The sequence below is a fragment of the Lissotriton helveticus genome, chromosome 10, assembly GCF_964261635.1.
Source record: "Lissotriton helveticus chromosome 10, aLisHel1.1, whole genome shotgun sequence".
NCBI classification, from domain to species: domain Eukaryota; kingdom Metazoa; phylum Chordata; class Amphibia; order Caudata; family Salamandridae; genus Lissotriton; species Lissotriton helveticus.
Window position 1 is genome coordinate 1,085,248,153 of NC_136071.1, and position 24,447 is coordinate 1,085,272,599.

The following is a 24,447-nucleotide window of genomic DNA, read 5'->3' on the forward strand; positions in this document are numbered from 1 at the left end:
AAGTTATTATATAAAAGTAATTCAATTGAAGTGTATTAAAACATTTAAAGGAAAAAGTAAAAAAATATGGAAAAAATCAATCCAAGAATTTCTTACAAGTCTTAGAGATTGCAGCTCGAAAGTTCTTAAGCTGCTTGAGATGCGTAATGTTCCAAGAGGTCATTGTTGCCATTGTGTGAGAAAAGCGAAGTGATCCAATTCATATTCTCAAAGGGACAATAATGTTCCTCGAATGTTGGCACCACAATTTGAATTAGGGGGCAATCTCCGATGTTGTCAAAGGTCGCATGTTGCAGGGGATCTTTCGCAGCTGCGCGGAAATCCCATTCTGCCACGATACCTTTTTGCATTGCATCCGCCATTTCTCCACTGCCTGAACAATCAAGTTCTTTGTTTTCAAGATACTCCATTACCTGCTGGATATCGGGAGCGATTGTTGGGATGTTGGCAAGGTATACATCCATCCATGCGATACAGCAGCGATTTAGGCATACGCAGTCCTATATACCCTATCTTATTGCATTTTTTTTTTCCAAAAGCAGGAAAGGGTCATCTTCCTACTAGTGTCCTGGAGTGGAAGTCGTGCTGCCTAGCGCTCACCTGTCTCTCCTTTATTGTTAATAAATCTTAAACCTTCACTGCATCCAAATCATCATTACACAGAGCTCCGCTATATTAAATTACCCCCGGAACCTTTCTTTTATATTTTCACTCGATGCGAGGCACAAGATGGCTGCTAACACTTCCTGGTTTCAAGTGTTAGCAGCCAGTCAGAGGACACTTCCTGCTTTGAAGAGTTAGCAGCCAATCAGAGGCAAGCTTGTGCTTGGGAGTAAGTTACAAATAAAATGACGTGCTTTTCCCCCCCCAAAAAAGAGGAATCTCAGTGTTGAAACCAGACACCAATTGGTTTATCTCTCGAATACATGCAAATCCATGTTCCAATGAAATAGCATTGGCCACATGAACGGCCGAAATACAGCTTGGCTGATAGTTGAGCGCATGCACAATGCGATCAAAGAACATCGCGATAAAAAGTTCCTCCGTTTTACGACTGTCTATACCGAACAACATCCAAACCCCAACAAATACAAAAGAACTCACCGAGGTCTGTAAGAATGCTCCGGTAGTAAGGCGGAATGTTGATAGTTGTATGCCATCGGTTTCCTGAACAACCTTAAGCAGGAAACAAAATGAAGAGTTGGAGTTCTCCGTAGTAAATGTGCTCACATGGAAATCTTGAATACGATATCCAAACAGCTCTTCAGAGTCAGATCAGAGTGTGGAAGACAAAATATGAGATCGCACAGCAGGGGTTTCCCAATGCGGAGGGTCTTCAAATAAATGGAACAGCACCCAGGGTTTCTCTGTGTAGCCAGATTGTCGCCAACAATGTGTTGTAAAGACTCTCAAGGTAAGTTGAGAAGATTTAATCTAAAGCTACACGGTTGTAGAGCATATATCAGAGGCTCCACCAGTTACAAAGATCCTAACAGTACAACGCATTTAACTTTAAACTTTCCAAATAAGAAGGAACCACATTACTAAGCAACATGGAATATTCATGAAGAATGCTAGGAAAGCATTCACTCTATGCAAGGTACTACACAAACCAAACTGAAAGCGCTTTTGTTCAGAACAGAAGTGTTCCTCACTTCTACAAAAGAAATGTATTGACTGCAGATAGCACGAACTTCATGGCTTACGTGGATCCTCCAACGTTCCTTTACCCAGAATCCCTTGCAAACCTCAATTTTAGCTGAAAAAAATCATTTTTTTCACAAATTTCTGTGTGGGAAAGCGTGGCATCACTGGGCTCACACAAATTTCCTGCCACGCAGCGTTCCCCCAGGTCTCCCGATAAAAATGGTACCACACTTGCGTGGGTAGGCATAGTGGCTGCAACAGGAAAAGGCCCAAATCGTACGGTGGAGACTTAAAAATAACCTATAGCAAAACTACCTTATTTTTGGGGGGCACCTGAGTTTTTGGCCCGGGCCTCGGCGGTCAACTTGGAAAACTACCAAACCCAAACAGTTCTGAAAACTAGACACCCGGGGGAGTCCAGCGAGGTATGGCATGCATGGGTCGCCCAACGTTTTCCTACGCAGAATTCACTGCAAACCTTACAATTAGGTTAAAAAAACACTTTTCCATACATTTTTGCGTGGGTTCTCAGTGCCGGCACAAATGTCCCACCACCCAGCGTTCCCATTGTTCTCCCGAGTAAAATGATACCTCACATGTGTTGGTGGGCCAAAGGCCTGTGACTAGGATGACCCCAAAACAATAGAATTCTCGGTGCTTTCTTGTAAATACCGAACGCTACAATTTTTAAAAAAGGCATTTTTGGCCTGTTCTGCTTTGGCCCACCCACACAAGTGACATATAATTTTACTCGGGAGAACAAGGGGAACGCTGGGAGGTTGGAAGACAAGGACACAAATTTGGCGTGGATACCTTATGTGGTCAAAAAGTTACAGGGGCCTAAGCACACACTGACCCAAATCGCCAACAATTGGCTTAGCACAGGAGGGGAAAAGGCCTAGCAGCGAAGGGGTTAAGCAGAAGCGGAGTGGGCTGGCCTGACGTATGCCAGTGCTGCACAAGGCTGTGAACAATGACACTGGAGCTATGGCTCCGTCGTGAGCTATATGAGAAATCCACTGATTCGGGTGTTTGTGCTGTAGTGCTGCCGTCACCCGGGTCTTAAACGCACATGTGTCTTTATGTCTGTGAAGTCCCACAACATGGCCAACATGGAAGTAACGGCGAATCACTGACCCTACATTCATCCATAGTTCCACACATAAAAGATGGTGGACATGACACATTTCTGCGAATATGAATGTTTGCTGTACATTCAGTGGAGTGTTGTACCTCTAGTAATAGAGGGCTATGAAAGCTTTAGGTTGCAGTTTTTGGCACATGAAGGGCAGCTAATATATATACGTATGTGGTCATTCGGGTATACTGTTGAACTTGGTGCTGGAAATCAGTGTTCGAGCCACGGAGTCGCGTCCACATCCTGTTACTGTAGACAAATCACATAATCTACGTGTGCCTGAAAATATACTGTAAATACGGTGCTCATGTAAATCGCTGTCATAATTTTGGGTCGACTTCGCACTATATAAATATGGTACAAAAAAAACCTCGTGCAATAGCACACACTTATAAATTTACTATACACTTTGCTTGCAGTATTGTAATGATACAGTTTCTACGTTCGTATTTGTAGAATGAGCGAGAGAAAGTTATATAACCAAAGTTTTTGTTACTTCCAGAGATAAGATGGTTGCATACGCTGTTTAAAACACAATATAATGTTGTAGGGCCCAGGTGCAGCATTTTAGAAACATAATGAATACACAGACACAGATAGATTGTTGAAGTGGGTACTGGCACATTTTATTACGTTGCTGTTGGTAACAAGTACAATAGTAATCATCATATCATACACAGATATTCCATCATACACAGTTTATGACTTCTGCTGTACAAAAGTAGGAGCAATACGTGTGAAATAATACACAGAAGATTCTATTTTAAAGAGTTCATGAGTTGTGGTGCACTGAGGTAGGGGCGGTTTGTGTGGAGCCTGCGATGATGCGTGGTCCAGGCAGACCGCACTGGTAAGAATGTCTTTTGACTACTGAATTTTACCTTAATAAGGCCACGTGGTGAATATTTATGGTGTACTAAGTTAGTGGTACGTCTGGTGCTCAGCGTGTGCTCACCCTGCGTCGATGCGTGGTTCAAACGGGCTGCACTGGAAGCATTGTCTGTTGCCTACAGGACTGCAACATCTGTAATCATGATTCAAATAAAAGACGAAACATATATGGAATACGTTGTCGAAATATGTAGGTTCCAAGGACATTATAGTTCAAATTGTGACCTGTGCTGTCCGCAGTGTAGAACGCCATTCAGTGTTCCCTTGCACTTGCAGGGTGAATTTTGTTATTCAACTAAACCTATAACTGATATAAAAGAAGTTCTTGAAGGAAGGATACTAAATGGATATTGTGTAGGTTTGAGGGACGTTATACTTAGTTTGGTATTGTACTCTGCAAATAATGAATCAAGAGTCTATTTAATTGTGAGCTCTGATGACCACAGTGTAGGCAGGAGGCAACGGTTAGCAAGAGCCCACGGCCAGGTGGCGTTGAGTAGAGCTGCACAGTATTGGTAAGTTAGCGAGTCTGCAACCAGCGATGATAAGTGGTGCACTGAGTAAGTGGCACCTGAAGCATCAATGTATTTATACTCTTACGCTGGAGTTGCGTATGTTGGACCAGCCCACTCCGCTTCTGCTTCAAGGAAGGGGGGACAACACAGCTACATGACCGAGATATTCCCCAGTGTCTGAGATAATATGGTTGCCTCCACTGTGCAGTACACTACACGTATCAATACTATATCTACACACGGAAACGTTTTTGGTTTGTATAGTGAGTTGTGTATAGCATATCACCGGTAGTCTTGTCATTGTGTAAATTATTGTTGCTGTGCGAGTTCCCTCCCTTATACATAGTTGGTTGGCATTTCTCTGAACATACAGTAAGTGTGCTGTTGAGGGGGTATATTATTTTGGGAAGGCAAGTTGTCCTGTTTTGCACTGACTCTGAGGTAGTAGAGGGGGAGGGGTCAGAAGGGGTGGTTGTAGTGGTAGTGGCGCTGGATGTTGTGATTTTTTTTGGGTGTCGGAGGTGCATAATTAGTACCTCTATCACATATTTGTCTTTAAATATGGATGTGAGTTGGATGTAATTCACGCAGTACATAGTCAACCTCCTTACACTCGTTAAATGTTGATGTTAATTTGTTAGTGGTAAGTGGAACTATCGCCTGTGTTTTTAGGTAGCATTGCAGATTTGGTTTCTTGTTGAAAATATGGGGAAGTGGTGTTTTTTTTTCTTCGGGAACTCCAAGTTTGTATATCATGAACGTTAGTTGTGGTTCTGGTTTGTGCCGATTTTGTTGGAGGAAGGATTCAATTGTAGAGTGGTAATAATTGCAGTTTTTACTAGGTTGAGAATAGGATGATAATTAAAAAAGATAGACAAAATCAGATATACTTAATGAACATTATAATTAGAAATTAGCATTTAAAAACCTTTGAAATTCACTGAAAAAAACATAGGTTTCAGGTATGTTATAGTTAGGAATTATAATTTAAAAAACCTTTGAAATTCACTGAAAAAACCATAGGTTTCAGGTATGTTATTGTTAGGAGATATCATTTAAAAACCTTTGACATTCGCTGAAAAAAACATAGGTTTCAGGTATGTTATAGTTAGGAATTATCATTTAAAAAGCCTTAGAAATTCACTGAAAAAAACAAAGGTTTCAGGGGTGTTATAGTTAGTGGACATTTTACTCATACAAGACCATTCAATATCCTCCGTTATAGTTAGTTGTAATAACTGTAACTCGTGCGCCAACAATCCACTGCTGATGATGTCAGATATAACATAATTCATGACATGGTCAGTGACATCACTGATGACATCACTGATGACATCTCAAATGACATCACTGACTACATCTTATCATACGCTAGTATAACCTTTCAACACTCACTGTAAAATACAGAGTACCATAATTTAATCAATTGACATACCAATACAAGTTCCTAAAACCCACTCATTGATTCCTAGATCTACACACACATCTAATCACTTACCTATAGATTCACTCATACATGCTCTCAATGATCAATAGAACACAATCAAATATACTTATACACCTATATCGACATTACACACCAGCACACATCCTATTCACTTATGCAGTCATCCTACTCACTTATGCAAACAATGGATCATACTTACATTTACTCAGCTACACACTTATAAAAATACCACTTCATTTATTGATATAGATAGTAACTCATACTTAGGGGCCGATTAGGATGGCGGACGGAAATGGGTACTGTCCGCCATGGTGGGGGAAATTTTACTCCCGGCTGCGCCGCGGAGAAACCGCGGTTGGGATTAGGATATTCATGTCACGAAACTCCGACCGCGGCGGACGGAACACAACCAACACCGTCCGCGGTGGACGGAACACAACCAAGTCCGTCCGCGGCGGACGGAGTCCAATGAACAACCACTGCCGCGGACGGAAATGACCGCGGAAAATAAAACATGTACCGCCATCCCTGAGAATACTCCGTGGCCGCAATTAGGATAAATCCGCCCGTACAACGGAACTCACAGCCATCCACGTCCGCGGCAGAAACAATGCAACGAGAACCACAGCATCAGGGCGGAAGGCCAACACGCACAACATCCCTAGCGCCTAACAAATGTATGAAAGTGCACCGCAAGTCCTAAGCAAACATACGAACATTGACAAGGCCCCCCCCCCAGCACAAGCCACCATGACACGTCCCAATTATCCAATAATGCACACAAGTCAACACGCCCACCTACCACCTGACTGCCAACAACCATCGAGACACGACTATAAAAAGACACCCCCACACAACCACAATCCCTTGCACCACAGCATTGCTGCCAGCAAGAGGGCCATTCGAGACACTGCTAACTCACATAAAATCACATAGAAGACACCCACCCACCACCCTACCACACAAACACCCACCACACAAATCCTACACATCACACACCACACAACTGCACCTCCCAACCACACACCATGGCACCCAAAAAAAACCCCAAATTCACGGAGACAGAGTTGCGGGTAATGGTAGATGAAATTATCCGTGTGGAGCCCAACATCTTCGGGGCCCAAGTCCAGCAGACGACCGTGGCGCAAAAGAACCACATGTGGGACAGGATCGTCACTCGTGTGAATGCGTCGGGGACTGTGCCGAGGACCAAGCACGACATTCAGAGGCGGTGGCATGACCTTAAGACCAGGGTCAAGGGCATCCGAGCGAAAAACCACGCCAGAGCCAATCTTACTGGCGGTGGCACACCCCCGGAGCCCATACCCTACACCGATTGGGAGGAGAAGGTGCTGGTGATACTACACCCAGAGAGCCTAGACGGCCTTGACGAAGGAGAAGAGACTGGTGAGTACAAACCAAGCACCACGATCAGCACGACATGGTCAGGCTCACACAACTGAGAAGAAACATACCCCACGCCCCAACCCATGCACGTCGGACACCAACACACTAACATGTCCATGGCTCCCAACAGGCCCCCATGTTCACGGGGAGGGTGGTGGTGGTGGTGGCGGTGGTGGAGGGTGGGGTGTGTGAGAGGCCCAAACTACAACTCCCAACAGGCCCCCATGTGCACGGGGAGGGTGGCGGTGGTGGAGGGTGGGGTGTGTGAGAGGCCCAAACTACAACTCCCAACAGGCCCCCATGTGCACGGGGAGGGTGGCGGTGGTGGAGGGTGGGGTGTGTGAGAGGCCCAAACTACAACTCCCAACAGGCCCCCATGTTCACGGGGAGGGTGGTGGTGGTGGTGGCGGTGGTGGAGGGTGGGGTGTGTGAGAGGCCCAAACTACAACTCCCAACAGGCCCCCATGTGCACGGGGAGGGTGGCGGTGGTGGAGGGTGGGGTGTGTGAGAGGCCCAAACTACAACTCCCAACAGGCCCCCATGTGCACGGGGAGGGTGGCGGTGGTGGAGGGTGGGGTGTGTGAGAGGCCCAAACTACAACTCCCAACAGGCCCCCATGTGCACGGGGAGGGTGGCGGTGGTGGTGGAGGGTGGGGTGTGTGCGACAGGAAACAGAAATGTCTACAAATCAATGTAACCATGTACTGTCCACATTACTGACCTGCTCGATCTTGTCCCTCAGGTGATCGTCAACTGACTGGGGAAAGCAGTACCCGGCCGCCAGCCTCGCCTCCCACACCTACAGGACTCTCTGCCGACGACGACACAGGCAGCTCCGGGGCGGAGGATGGAGCGGGACCAAGCACGCAGCCAGGGCCATCTGGCTCACAGGGACTCCCGGGACCGACCAACGTCGCATGTGTGACTCCCGCGGCACCCGTCTCTGTGATCTGCACAGTCCCCACCACCACCAGTACCACCAGTACCACCAGTACCACCACTACCACCACTACCACGAGCACCACGACTCCTGCCGGTGCCACCCAGCATGACCCAGCGCGCAACGCTGGTCCAACGGCCCCACACACAAGCAGGGTGAGTGGGCCACAAACACAGGCAACGGGACAACTGCCAATCAGGCGACCCACACACCGCCGGTCAGAGGAGGGACAGCTACCCGAGCCAGTGGCACAGTCCCTACAAGCTCTTGCCAGGTGCCAGGCCTCATACGACCGGTCCCAGGCAAACGCTGATCGTGTTCACGAGGACTCAGTGGACAACACCAACAGCCTGCGCGAGATCTCTGGCATCCTTGGCCAGATGTTGGTGATCATGGGCCAGCAGGCAACGATGTGGAGGGAATGGGTTGCCCGGAACAACCCCCCCCCCTCCACCATGTGTGTCAGCGCCACCGCCACCGTCACCTCCGCCTCCCCCGTCACCTCCGCCTCCGCCTCCACCGCCGCCACCACCACCTGAGCCCCTGGCGACGGATGTGGCCCATCACCAACCTGCCCTCCCAGCTGCCTCTGTACCACCTCCGAGACGGAGGGGGCGGCCGAGGCAGGAAGTTGCTGAGAGCAGTGTTGGAGCGCCAGGCACACGCTCCAAGAGGGGACGACCTTGACAATGCCACTGCCTGTGCCAGACATTCACCCTGCAAACCATCCTGTCCCACATAGACAATCATTGCCACTGGTCTGCTGGACTAGCCTGACACCCCCCAATGTGGTGTCAGCACGGACATTTCATCTGCCATTACCTACAACTCCAACTCCCTCCCTCCCACTTACTTGTAAATATTCACCAGCACAAAAGCACAACCTGTCAATAAATTGCATTTACTCACACAATGATGTTTTGCCTCCATGTTTATTCACATGATTGCCATCAGATACAGACGTAAACAGGTACAGGGATCATAGTCGCACATGATCATGGCGCTGCGGGAGTGACCTAGAGAAAACCAGAGACAGCAAACACACGTCAGTAAAGAGATTCACACACATCACAACACAATGCACAGCAACATTACACAAACGACAACCATCACACAAGCATGGGATGGGAGCACACACATCATGGACACTCCTATGTCCAAAGACATGAAGACACACATGTGCAACCATCACAAACCACACCCAGCTGAATAACCCCATATCCACACAACACCAGAAAACATACATGAGGCATTGTCAACCGCCACTAGAGGTAGATACTCACATTCAAGGGAAGTAGCGATCAATGAGCTGGCGCCTCTGGTCCACACCTTCCTCCTCACCACTATCCTCATCAGTCGACATGGGTGGGATGGGAGGCCGAGGAACTCCTTCGTCTTCAGGGTCCAACAGCAGTTCAATGTCATTGCGTACTGCCAGGTTGTGGAGCATGCAGCAGGCAATCACAATCTTGCATACTTTTCCTGGTGAGTAAGGCAGTGCCCCTCCGGTCTTATCGAGGCACCGAAACCTAGACTTCAGCAGTCCAAAGGTACGTTCGATGACTCTCCGTGTCCTTCCATGTGCCTCATTGTACCGCATTTCACCCGCCGTCCTCGGATTACGTAGGGGACTGAGGAGCCAGGGCCGGTTTGGGTAAGCCGAGTCGCCTATGTAGGGGGATGACAGAGACAAACATCAGAACAAGATATGGTGGGTACCCCATGCAACACAGAGATCACAAGAGTCCCCACTGCACACTCACCAACAAGCCACGCTTGACCGGGTGGCAGATTTGCCATGAGTCGTGGGACATTGCTGGTTCGCATGATGTGGGCGTCATGTGCGGATCCAGGAAATCTTGCACACACATGGGAGATGATGTTGCTCGCCAGGCACACCACCTGCACGTTCAGCGAATGAAAGTGTTTGCGATTCCTGAACACTTGTTCGCGTGCCCGTGGTGGAATGAGCGCGATGTGCGTGCCATCAATTGAGCCCACAACGTGAGGTATGTGGCCCAGTGCATAGAAACCAGCTTTGACAGCTGGCAACTCTTCCGGACGTGGGAAATGTATGTACTCATCCTTGTACAGCATCATAGCTGTTAACACATCCCGAAGAACCGTGCTGAACATTGCCTGTGACATACCCCCGGCACCTCCAACTGTATACTGAAATGTGCCAGTAGCGAAGAAATGTAGTACCGCCATGACCTTTGCAGTGGGTGTAAACGAGCCAGGATACGTTCTACGTGGCTGCAGATGAGGAGACAATTGAGCCACAAGCTCCAGCAACCGACGTCGATCCAGCCTGAATTTCCGAATCACCTCCTCGTCTACCATATCCTCCAGCTGAGTGTATGGGCGATGCACATTTGGAGCCCTCCTGTGTGGGAGAGAGATGTAACTTAGGTCAACGTACAAACGACGCATACGTGTACAACTCCATCACATGTGTACCTTACTGACATAACTCCAGTCGTCACCCTAATGTATCGTAGACACATCACAGACACTCATGCAACTGCATGCACACAAACGATAAGTTTACACACGCCATGTCATCAAGCACAAATGCCACCACCAATGATGATGTGCATACGGTAATGACATGCATGGTGACAGAACGTATAAATCACATACACGGAATGCATGTGTACCACCACCACTGTAGTCACCTCGACACAACAATAAACCGACAACAGATGCATGAATTGGCCACACAGCCGTGATGTACTGTGTAGTTGTGAAGATGTAACAACGTCTGTAGGGTCAAACCCGACGTCAACACGTACGAATGCACATCTGTTGGCCATTGTGTGCCGACCGATGTCCATTGTATGGACACACATGCTATATTGTATGACATATGACCTTTCACAATCACGCTCACATCCCTCATGACGCAACTGCACACAACACATCACGGTGCAGCGTCTGACAAGATCACATATTTGGCGCCGCCATGGCGGTGCTCAACTTCCGCTACTTCCCAAAGGCCGAATGCGGCCTGCGTCCCTCTTCCCATTGGCTGCATGTGCAGGGACCGTGACGGGCACACATCGGCAACCGCACGTGCAAGCTTCAGGCACGGATGCTTCAGTTGCAACAATGTACTATCACTGGCGCCTCCATGGCGGGGCACGTACACAGCGGGGGAGGTGCAGGCCTATACACCCTGCAGATGTACTCAATGGACATGCCAGTTCATGACCCCCCTTACAGTCACCTTGCATCATCCACCGTACACCGGCCGGAGCGGCCGGCCCATGAACAACCGCCGTGCCCGGCCATGAACACAACCGCCATGGCCGTGCCCGGCCATGAACAACCGCCGTGCCCGGCCATGAACACAACCGCCATGGCCGGGCACGGCCATGAACAACCGCCGGTCCCGGCCATGAACAACCGCCGTGCCCGGCCATGAACACAACCGCCATGGCCGTGCCCGGCCATGAACAACTGCCGTGCCCAGCCATGAACACAACCGCCATGGCCGGGCACGGCCATGAACAACCGCCGGTCCCGGCCATGAACAACCGCCGTGCCCGGCCATGAACACAACCGCCATGGCCGTGCCCGGCCATGAACAACCGCCGTGCCCGGCCATGAACACAACCGCCATGGCCGTGCCCGGCCATGAACAACCGCCGGTCCCGGCCATGGCGGTTGTGTTCATGGCCGGGCACGGCGGATGTTCATGGGCCGGCCGCTCCGGCCGGTGTACGGTGGATGATGCAAGGTGACTGTAAGGGGGGTCATGAACTGGCATGTCCATTGAGTACATCTGCAGGGTGTATAGGCCTGCACCTCCCCCGCTGTGTACGTGCACCGCCATGGAGGCGCCAGTGATAGTACATTGTTGCAACTGAAGCATCCGTGCCTGAAGCTTGCACGTGCGGTTGCCGATGTGTGCCCGTCACGGTCCCTGCACATGCAGCCAATGGGAAGAGGGACGCTGGCCGCATACGGCCAATCGCAAGTAGCGGAAGCTGTGCACCGCAACAACAGGGCCAGTCATTGGCCCATTTCACGATCACGCTTCCAGGGCTGACCAATTGCTGGCGACGTATGCCACTGACACGTGCTGAGGGCCCTATATATGTGTCTTGGCCAACATGAAACTTCCTACCCTGGGGACCAGTGCTGCCTGTGACCATCACCTCGACCTGCTGCTGCTGCTGAGCTGACCACCGACTGCTGCCTGTGACCATCACCTCGACCTGCTGCTGCTGCTGCTGAGCTGACCACCGACTGCTGCCTGTGACCATCACCTCGACCTGCTGCTGCTGCTGCTGAGCTGACCACCGACTGCTGCTCTAGTGCCATACTCCGTGATCTTGCCATGTCGAGTGGCAAAGAGATCCGGTCTCGACCCTTCACCGCCGCGGAGCTTGATGTCCTCGTGGACGGTGTACTCCGCAACTATGGACGCCTCTACGGCGCACCGGGACGGGTGGTAAGTGCAGTGTGGGACATGTTGGTGTGCATGAGGGGGCCAAATGATCAGGCCTATTTATATCTTAGCTGTGTAGTGTGGGCTAGACATATGTTCCTGATTGTGCATGGCTGCTGACAGTAACGTCTTGCCCCTATGTGTGTGACAGGCCACCTGTCCACTGACTTAAACCCTTTTGTCTCCCATCATGGTAGGTCAAGCTGCACCTTCGCAAGGACCTGTGGAGGACCATAGCACGGGAAGTACGGGCATTGGGGGTGTGCAACAGACGACATACACACTGCCACAAACGCTGGGACGACATTTCCAGGCTGAGCAAGAATGTAGCGGAAGTAACACTGGGCCTGATTCCAAGGACGCCCCGTCTGGCCCGACGCTCCATGACCCCTCTCATGCACCGTATCATTGCAGTGACGCATCCTGAACTGGCCGAACGTCTGAGTGCCGATCAACAGCAAACTAGCGGTGAGCATACTGTCTGTGTAGGAAACTTGTGAGTGCTATGCATGTATTGGTGCACAGACACACTATTGAGTTCCGTGTTGCGTATGTATGCCTGTGATGGCATTTTGGTCCCATTGGGTGGTACTCATTTGACATCCAGGTCCGCCATGTTGACACGCCACTTGCTTAGTAGTTGAGTGTTAAAGCACATCCCCTAGTGGTCCATGTCCCCATGGCAGAAAATGTGAGGATGACTGGTAGGGGTGGGCCATGTGCAGGATGAGGGCTCATGAACCTTTGTCTGCTATGTGATTTGGCTATCCTGTTCCTTCTGTACGTGAGTGTGCCCATGACTCACACATCTTTTCTGTGCATTTCAGCTTTGACAGAGGACACTCAGCCACAGACGGTGGAGAGTAGCCGAGGAAATGAGTCCGGCTCAGACTTCGCACACACGCAGACTGACACGGAGGAGGCCAGCGCCGGAGAGGGGGACAGGACCGTCCCTGAGGACTCGCATGTGGAGACACCATCGTCCTCCTCGTCGGACACTCTTGGTGAGCCTGCACTGTTGTCACAGACTGGGAGTGGGCACTCATCACCTTCTGTCGGAAGACAGCACACAGGGCCCACACTTCCGCCAACTGCACCATGTATTGTTCGTGGCCGAAGGAGTAGGGGGAGCAGAGTGGCGTTCGGTGCAGGCACCGCTGCCCCTGCCACGGTGAGCCAAAATGCACTGTGTGCTGAGGCCGTTGATCTGCTGCGACAGCTGTGTGTGGGTCAGACCAATATGACAAATGCTTTCCAGGATCATGATAGGAAGTTGGGGCAGGTGGTGGCATTCATGGAAGGGATGCATGGCGATCTTGCAGGTCTACACAGGACAGTGCAGTCATTGGCAAGCAGTGTGTCGTCTGCAATAGTACAGTCGAATGAACAGGGTGCTACTTCTGTTTCCCCATCTACACCGCTGGATGTCTCAGGGGGTAGTGATTATTCAGAGCAGGACTCAAATACAGGTTATTGCACTAGAAGCAGCGTCAGACAGCACGTCAGGGCACGCAGGGCACAGACCCCATCCCCTAGATCAGCTAAATCTGTTCACGTAGACGACGTCAGATGCACTGGAGTACACACACAGGATCCACAAGTGTTGTTGGGGGACATGCCTTCCGGAGCTACCCAGGCATTCAACACGAAAGGTACTCCGAAGGCAAGGGATACTCACATGTCCATGGACTGTTCCTTGGACAAGGCCAGTCAGAAGACAAAGGCACCTACTGAGAGCAGGGAGACTCCCAAGAGCAGGCCCACAGCAGAGGTAAGGGACACTCCCAAGGACAGTAAGAAGACTAAGGCACCTACTAAGAGCAGGGAGACTCCCAAGAGCAGGCCCACAGCAGTGGATAGGAACACTCCCAAGGGCAGCGACACACACAGGGAGCAGGTGTCTGCTGGAGGCAGGTGCACCACAGACGACAAGTCTGCTGGCAGGAACAGGGCGGCGAGCAGGGCACAGGCTACATCCAGAGACAACACTCCACCTAAGGATAAGGCACATCCTACGGACAAGGCATCTAGCATGGACAATGGCGCAATCAAGGACAGGCATACTTCACCCCTGGCTGCACTGAGGCTGATGTTTTCTACTAAACGCCAAACTGATGTCTCCGCGGCGGAGTCCCCCCATACCTCCACTCCCATCCAGGCCAGTCAGAAGCAGAGGAGGGTGTCCCCTGTTGTTGCATCCCCCATTACACATCATTCCGAGTCCAGGCGGCAGGCACAGAGCAAACGACAAGCAGGCTCCAGCACGTCCCCCGAAACCAGATCCCCGGCAGCAGTTGCTCCACCTATGCTGGGTGGTGATTCTTTGGAGTCCCCACCACTTGGCAGTCCTGTCCTGTCCAGGGTGCACTCACACCTCCCTAAGAAACGCAGACACACACCATTGACACCTGCAAACCCCGATTTGGCTCTAGGTGAGCTATCCCCAGCTCCCAGGCCCACCCTGCCTCCTGGCCCATACAGCCCTGTGGCTCATCATTTCAGTTGTCCCAGTGGCGCCGGTGCAGTTGACTCTCATGTATCAGATGGTGGCACAGTGTCAGTTGTGCCCTCTCCTGTTGCAGGTCCTGGCAGTGTATCTGGGTCTATGGCTCACGTGTCAGTTAGAAGATCTGTGGCTGTGTTGCACACTCCTGTTTCTGGTGCTGGCAGTCTGTCTGGGTCAGTGGCTCACGTGTCAGTGACTACATCTGTGGCTGTGTCTCACACTCCTGTTGCTGGTGCTGCCAGTGTGTCTGGGTCCGTGGCCCATGTGTGTGTCACTCGGGCTGTGGCTGTGTCTCACACTCCTGTTGCTGGTGCTGCCAGTGTGTCTGGGTCCGTGGCCCATGTGTGTGTCACTCGGGCTGTGGCTGTGTCTCACACTCCTGTTGCTGGTGCTGCCAGTGTGTCTGGGTCCGTGGCCCATGTGTGTGTCACTCGGGCTGTGGCTGTGTCTCACACTCCTGTTGCTGGTGCTGCCAGTGTGTCTGGGTCCGTGGCCCATGTGTGTGTCACTCGGGCTGTGGCTGTGTCTCACACTCCTGTTGCTGGTGCTGCCAGTGTGTCCGAGGCAGGTAGTTCACGCAGTCCCCCCTGATTCTGTGATGTGACGTGCTGTACACTTCACTCAAATGTTAATTCACATGGTGTGTCCATTGAGAACTGCGTGGCACTCTTGTGGTCCCTGTGACGGGTTGGTAGGGACACGTAGTTGTGCTGCCTCTGATGTACCTGCTCTGTACTCTACAATGCCCTGTTGATGCTCTGATACTGCAACCTGCCCTCTCGTTACCTGCCTCTGATGTACCTGCTATGTAATGCACAATGCCCTGTTGATGCTCTGATACTGCATGCTGCCCTCTCGTTACCTGCCTCTGATGTACCTGCTCTGTAATGCACAATGCCCTGTTGATGCTCTGATACTGCATACTGCCCTCTCGTTACCTGCCTCTGATGTACCTGCTCTGTAATGCACAATGCCCTGTTGATGCTCTGATACTGCCCTCTCGTTACCTGCCTCTGATGTACCTGCTCTGTAATGCACAATGCCCTGTTGATGCTCTGATACTGCCCTCTCGTTACCTGCCTCTGATGTACCTGCTCTGTAATGCACAATGCCCTGTTGATGCTCTGATACTGCATACTGCCCCTCTCACGTGCTGCCTCTGATGGGCCTGTTCTGTGCAATGGACTGTTGATGCACTTTGGCCCTCTCACGTGCTGCCTCTGATGGGCCTGTTCTGTGCAATGGACTGTTGATGCACTTTGCCCCTCTCACGTGCTGCCTATGATGTACCTGCTCTGTACTCTACAATGCCCTGTTGATGCTCTGATACTGCAACCTGCCCTCTCGTTACCTGCCTCTGATGTACCTGCTCTGTAATGCACAATGCCCTGTTGATGCTCTGATACTGCATACTGCCCTCTCGTTACCTGCCTCTGATGTACCTGCTCTGTAATGCACAATGCCCTGTTGATGCTCTGATACTGCCCTCTCGTTACCTGCCTCTGATGTACCTGCTCTGTAATGCACAATGCCCTGTTGATGCTCTGATACTGCATGCTGCCCTCTCGTTACCTGCCTCTGATGTACCTGCTCTGTAATGCACAATGCCCTGTTGATGCTCTGATACTGCATGCTGCCCTCTCGTTACCTGCTATGTTGTACCTGCTCTGGTGCCCACTTTGCCCATGTTCACGCATACACTGTGATTTGACCCCTATTATTTGACAATAAAGGTAGTCTATCAAGTCTCGTGGTCTGTCGTTGTCATTCCTGCTTGCGTACTGCTAATGTGTATTCGTATATGCTTCTCATCAGTGGTTTCGGTAACATGACACTCCCCCTCCCTACGTCACGTCCCTTGCTGGTATTCCCCTCCAGACAGCCAATGGTTTGTACCTTACCTGCGTCGTCGTCCATAGTAGGCCATGACTAGGACGTGGTGGATCGCGAAGAGCATCGGGAAAGCGTGTAGCGCCGGGTCCATGGTGGTGGTCAGCTTGCGGTGGGTATCTCGGCTGTGTCACCTATGTTCGCTGTGGGGATTCCGCCGTGTTAAGACAGGTTGTTTTTCCGCAGCGGTTTTATGTGTGTTTTCCGCCATCTTGATTTGGGGGACGGTCTTCGACGTCAGTGCGTACGGCGGAGCGTCCGGATGTGTTCCGTCCGCCGCGTGGTCGTGTGTAGTTGGCCGGCGGAGCGTGTTTTTCCGTCGCGGACGGAAATTTGACACGTTTTCCTATCCTGATATGGCGGACGGAGTATCCGCGGCAGGCGGACACGGAAAAGGCTTTTTCCGCCTACTCCAGGGCCGCGGTGGCTCTTCCGTCCGCCATCCTGATCGACCCCTATGTGTGTTAAAAAATCACTATTACAAGTATACAGTTATCCATACAGTCACTCATACAATCACTGAGTCTTATATATACTTATTTATATACAACAAATGTCACATACACAGACTTTTATTTTTCTACTTTGATGGACATGTACCATTGAAAGATATATTTGCTCATCACCACACCCATAAAGATATTCACTCATCGAAAAACTGTTATAACATGTAGTCTTAACCTCATATACCTACTGAATCAACTATTCACACATCTTTGGGCAGTCACACCCCCCCCCGAACCACACACACATTCATTCTCCCATACAAATACTCAGTTAACTAATCAATAACTAATATAGAATTTTAGATAGCTAGTAACTAACTGGGGCTGCAGTTTACACAACAACTGACAAAGTGATACAGATATTCACACAGTTTAGTCACTATCCAATATATTTAGTGATACTCTATAAATTAATCAAGTAAACATTCAATCACACTGCCACTAAATCCTCCATCCAGATATTTATATATCCACTCATTCTTCAATGTAGATTGCTATATATATAGTACATATTTTAAGACCAAACCAAACCACATTCACTAGATGATGTCATCAGTGATGCCATTTGAGATGTCATCAGTGATGTCACTGACCATGTCATGAATTAAGTAATATGTGACGTCATAAGCAGTGGATTGCGGGCGCACGAGTTACAGTTACACAACTAACTATAAAGGAGGAATTTCAATGATTTTGTATGAGTGAAATGTCCAGCTAACTATAACACCCCTGTAACCTATGGTTTTTTCAGTGAATATATATAAATTCACTAAAAAAACATAGGTTTCATGGACTTTGTAGTTAGTTGGACATTTCACTCATACAAAACCAGAGAAATTCGAACGTTATAGTTAGTAGAGCTAACTAAAACTCACACTGCTGCAATGCACTGCTGATGATGTCAAGTATTACATCACTCATGACATGGTCAGTGACATCACTGATGACATCACTGATGACATCTTCCAGTGAATGTGTTTTTCTGTAAAGTTTAAATATATTTTATATATGTTAATGCCAAGGCGTATTGAAGAATGAGTTGGTGTATAAGTGTGTGGGTGGAGGATTTAATAATTGTGTGACTAACTGTATAAGTTAGTGATTGAATGTGTCTTACTGAATGCATGGATTAGCGACTAAACTGTGTGAATGTCTGAATCAGTCTCTCAGTTGTTATGTAAGGTGCTGTATGGGTTGAGGATTAGGTACATGACTGTCTATTTGGGTTACTTATTGGTTGCATGAGTATCTTTATGGGTGCCACAGTGTTTGTGTATGTGGTGTGACTTTCTGCCTACATGTCTGAGTGGATAATTTACTGGGTATATGGGTTCAATAGTGCATGTGTAAATAGCTGTATAGGTGAGTGAGTGTGTGTATCAGTGTGTTACTGAGTGAATGTATATCTCACTGGTATATGTTGGAGCAACTACAAATGTGATAGGCAGTATATGTGAGTGAGGAATACTTAAATGACTGTATGTAAGAGTGAGTAATTGTGAGAGTGGCAGTATAAATGAGTGTGTGCTTGTGTCAGTGATTGTATAAGAGAGTAAGAATATCTTATATCTTAGTATCTGTATGAATAGGTTAGATAGTTAATGTATAACTGTTTGGCTGAGTAAATGACAGTGTTATTGATTCTTTACATGTCTAGCTAGGTGTGTCAATAATTCTATGGATGAGTGACAGTGTATAATATAGGTGTATGAGTACATATAGGAGTGCTGTATTGATAAGTGACCGCATGTATGAGTAACTGTATGGGTGAATGAATGAATGTGTGTGCATAGCTAGGAATTTGTCAGTGGGTATATAGTAACTGCTATTGATTTGTCTATGGTTTCGAAAATGGTAGTCTGTATTTTAGAGTGGGGGTATCAAAGGTTATATTAGTGTGTGAGGAGGTACATCAGATTATCACGTGTATGATGTCATCAGTGATGTCATTTGAGATGTCATTAGTGATGTCATCAGTAATGTCACTGACCATGTCATGAGTGATGTAATATGTGATGTCATCAGCAGTACATGGCTGGGGCGAGAGTTATATTTAGCTCTACTAACTATAACGTTCAAATATCTCTTGTTTTGTACGAGTGAAATGTCCAACTAACTATAACGTCCCTGAAACCAATGTTTTTTCAGTGAATTTCTAAGGTTTTTTAAATGCTAATTTCCAATTATAATGTTAATTAAACCTATAGTTTTTTCAGTGATTTTAAATTATCATTCCATTCTCAACCTGGTAAAAAACAGCCGTTATCGCCAGTTTTCCAGCAATAGCTTCCGCAAACAAAAAAAATCGCCACAAATGAGAGCAACAACTAATGCTAATAATATGCAGAGTAGGCCTTCCTGTGCAAAAATAACATGAAAACACCACTTCCCAATATTTTCAACGAGCAGCCAAATCTGCGGTGCGATCCAAAAACAAGTAATACGCTGTGTTAGCAGTAGGAAGGTAACATCCGCTTTTTACTAGTGTAAAGTAGGACGACTAAATACAGTGTGAAAATGATCCCAGCACAGAATCACATCTGAAGACCAACACATGTCATGGAGCTACTGATCATGCACCTCCGACCCCCAAGAAGGCCACAAAACCCACTGCTACAACCCTCAGGACCTCCCCCGGAACCCACCCTACTACCACTGAGGCAGCGCACAACAGGACAGTGGAATTTCCAAAAACGGCATGGCCCCTGAGCCACAGAATCACTTAATGTTGGGAGATGTAGCAAGCAAACATATGTGAAGGACGCAAGTCACCCACCAATAATAATGCACCCAATACCAAGTGTAGCAGTGATGTGCTGGACAGATCTCACTCTGCAGAGCACAAACCTCTCCAGGTGCACATATACTGCTGGTGCTTGTAGTGTTGTGGACAGTGGACGCAACCATGTTACCTCAGGCAGAGGAAGATTTCGGTCATGTACCTGTGTTGTCATCCTCTGTAAGCGTAAGTGCAGTGGCCTGGTCCAACATACGCCACTCCAGCGTAGAAGTGGGAATAAATAGGCTGGGGCTCTGGGCGCGATTCACTTTTGTGAAGGCCAACGCATCTGCCAGAGCGGCGATCCTCACCCTGCCACATCGCCGCCACCATGAACCCATGCCTCCTGGACACAGGCCTCCTGTGAACACAGCGGCACAGCACCGCAGAGTTATATCTGTACAAACTACAGCCATCGATCTACACTGAGAACAGCAGGGCACACAATTCAGATGGAGTCTCAATTGCAGATGACGCAGTCCAGTAGGCAAGACACATTGCTCCCAGTGCGGCCCAACCGGACCATGCATCATCGCAGGCTGCATACACGCTGAGCGCCAGAGGTACCACTAACTCAGTGCACCACAAGTCAACACCACGTGACCTTATCAAGATGAAATTCATTAGACAAGAGACTTTGCTACCAGTGCGCCCCGCTCGGACCACGCATCATCGCAGGGTGCACACACGCTGAGTGCTTCAGGTGCCACCAACTCAGTGCCCCATAAGTTATCCCCACATACCCTTATTAAGGCACAATTAATTAGACAAAAGACATTGCTACTAGTGCGGCCCGCCTGGACCACACATCATCACAGGCTCGGCACATGCTCAATGCTTCTGATGGCACTAACTGTCTCTTACTCATCAATGAGGAAGTGCTTTCCGTGAATACCAAAATGAATAAGTGCCTTCTGTGAATAGCAAAATGGTAGTAAATTTAGGATTTTTTTTAAGTTAGTTCTGTGAATCTGGCCCAGTGAATGGCAGTCTACACTGTGGACAGCAGAGCTCACAATTTGAATTCAGCTTTGATTTATTTATTGCGGAGTGAACTGTACTCTATGTTGTTGGATTTTCTCAAGAGGAAGTCACAAAAAACATTCCTTGATGTCTGTGCAAACTACTGCCTTCGATTTACACTCTAGACAGCAGGGCTCACAATTCAGATGGAGTCTCGATTGCAAATGACGCAGTCCAGTAGGAGAGAGACATTGATCCTACTGCGGCCCACCCACACCACGCATCATCGCTGGCTGCCCACATGCTGAGCACCACACCTACCACTAACTCTATACAGTTTAAGTTGACGCATAGTGGCTATGGGCCCTTCCTGGCCACTGCCTCCGGTCCACACTGTGGTCAGCAGGGCTCACAATTCAAGATTAGTACTGATTCAAACTGTGTAAGAGACTATAATCGGTTAAGAAAAGCAAATGCTCCCAATTTGTGCAGCTAAAGTCAATGCCATGTGGCTGTTGGCCTTTACTGACCGCTGCCTCCAGCCTACACTGTGGTCAGCAGGGCTCACAATTCAATTTCAATCTTGATTCATTAATTTCAGAGTCCAGTAGGCAACTAACTATAACGTCCCGAAACCTACACATTTCGACAATGTATTCCATACATATTTAATCTTTTGTTACCTACACTGCAGTCATCAGAGCTCACAATTTGAATTTAGTCTTTTTTTATTACTTGCAGACAGAATTGTACGTTATGTCCTCGGATTTTGTCAATCCTTGATGTCTTATGCTGACTACTGCCTTCCATCTAGATTGCAGACTGCAGGGCTCACAATTCAGATTGAGTTGCGACTGCAGATGAAGCAGTCCAGTAGGCAACAGACATTGCTACCAGTGCTTCCCTCCCGGACCACACATCATCCCTAGCTGTGCACACGCTGAATGAGTCTGATGCCCCTACCTCAGTGCACCACAACTCATGGACCCTTTATGATAGAATCTTTTGTGTATGATTTCAGATCTGCTGCCCCTACCTCAGTGTACCACAAGTCATAAACCCTTAATGATAGAATATTTTGTGTATTATTTCACATCTGGTACCCCTAACTTAGTGCAGCACATGTCATAGACCCTTTATGATTGAATCTCTGTGTGTGATCCGATGATTACTGTTGTACTTCTTGCCAGCACCAGCTGTCTTACACTCACCACACACACATCCAGTACAGACGTCACTGGACATGTGACCCTGGTAATAAAAAGGGGCTGAGAGCACGTGACCGTACCCAGTTCCACTCTCTGTCTAACTGTGTCAGTGTGCTCAGTATGCATGCATGATGCTGCCCCTGGGCCCTACCACATTACATTCTGCTGTGCACAGCGCTCGCAACTATGTTACCTCTGGCAGTGGGGAAAACTTTGGTTATGTAACTTTGTCTCGGTCATTGTATAAGTAGATAGGTACAGACTGGATCATTAGAGTACTGCAAGGAGAGTGCATAGTGAATTTAAAAGTGCTTTAGAATTGGCGGAGTTATTGGATAAGTACATATGTTGGTGGATTGTGCAATACTGAATTTGCAATAAACATTCATATCCTCACAGTCATGTGCACGATCTTTCATGTGTGGAAGTATGGATGAATGTAGGGTCAGTGATTCCCCCTACTGTGCATGTTGGCCATGTTTTGGGTGTTGGGTCACATGGTGACACATTGGCGTTTACTGCCCGGGTGGCGGCAGCACTACAACAGGGACACCTGCATCATTTGATTTCTCATACAGCCAGGACGGAACCACGCCCAGGGCTCCGGAGTAATTGTTCACAGCCTCACGCAGAACTGGCATATTCAAGGCCAGCTCACTTCACTTAAGCATTCAGGGAGGGACAACAACGCTACATGGCCCAGATTTTCATTGTAGTGATCTCACAGCAGGTCTAGTTGTCAGAATGCCACAGCCACTACCTGACAGCTGGTTTACACCCACACCACACCCATCAAGCACAGGCATCACAGGACATGCTCCACGCCATTTCCATTTCAGAATTGGTGGCACCGGATGCACTTCGGCTGGCACAGGCACACCGGCACGGGATGGTGACTTTCGCTGTACTGAGGTGGGGGCACTGTAAGTGCTGAGCAGGTCTGCGATGATGGCCTGTCCCGGCACTCCAGACAGGTAAGGTTTTGTGTGCCCTGCAGGACCTCAGTGTAGGCCTGAGCCATCGAACAGCGGGGACCTACCCCCATGTGGTGTGGCCTCGCTGGTCACAGAGTTAGTGCCACAGCAAGGGCTGGGCAGGTGTGCAACATGCGATGATGGCGGGTGCACTGGCATGCACTCTGCCATGGTAAAATCAAGATGCAGCACTGGTGGCCTGCAGAGGTGGGCTGCATGATATGTAGGGTGCCGTGTCCGCGAGCCCCAAGCTTGGGGCTTGCAGCGGCAGTGGTAGGCCCTCTTTTCTACACGCAGGTTGCAAAAGGTGAGCAGAGAGCCTTGTTTGCGCAGCGGTGGACAGTCTCCTCCGGGCAGTGGGAGTGAATGTGGTGCAGCAGCCTGAGTGCGAAAGCAGCAGGCAGTCATCTCCGGGCAGTGGGAGAGGATGTGGTGCAGCAGCCTGGGTCCTCAGTGGCGGGCAGTCACCTCCGAGCAGTGGGAGTGGATCGGGTGCAGTAGCCTGGGTGCACAGCGGCGTGCAGACACCTCTGGGCAGTGGAAGCAACCTGGGTGCTCAGCGGGGGTGGGGGGCAGACACCTCTGGGCAATGGAAATGGATGGGATGCAGCAGCCAGGATACACAGCCAGGGTGCGCAGCGGCGGGCAGACACCTCTGGGCAGTCGAACTGGATGGGATGCAGCAGCCTGGGTGCGCAGTGGCGGTCAGACACCTCTGTGCAGTGGAAGTGGATGGGGTGCAGTAGCTTGGATGCACAAAGGTGGGATAGCGATTGAGGCATGCGCAGTCATATGTACTCTGCAATTACTGATTGTGTACTATGTTTCAGATGAGTGCACTCACTGTCCCTCTCCATCTCTTTATTTCCCTCACACTCTTTCTCTCTCTCTCTTCCTCTCTCTCACACTGTTTTTCTAATTCTCTCTCTCTTCCTCTCTCTGACTCTTTCTTTCTCTCTTTCTCTCTCTCTCACTCTTCCTCTTTCTCACTGTCTTCCTCTCACTCCTTTTTTTTTTCTCTCTCTCTCTTTCTCTTCCTCTCTCTCACTCTTTCTCTCGCTCTCCTTTTATGGACGCATGACGCACAATCTTATCTTGCTTTTTGTCTAGCAGGCTGTGATTCACAGATTAACGACCCCCTACATGGATCTCCCGCCACGAGGCGATGACTTCAGGTCCA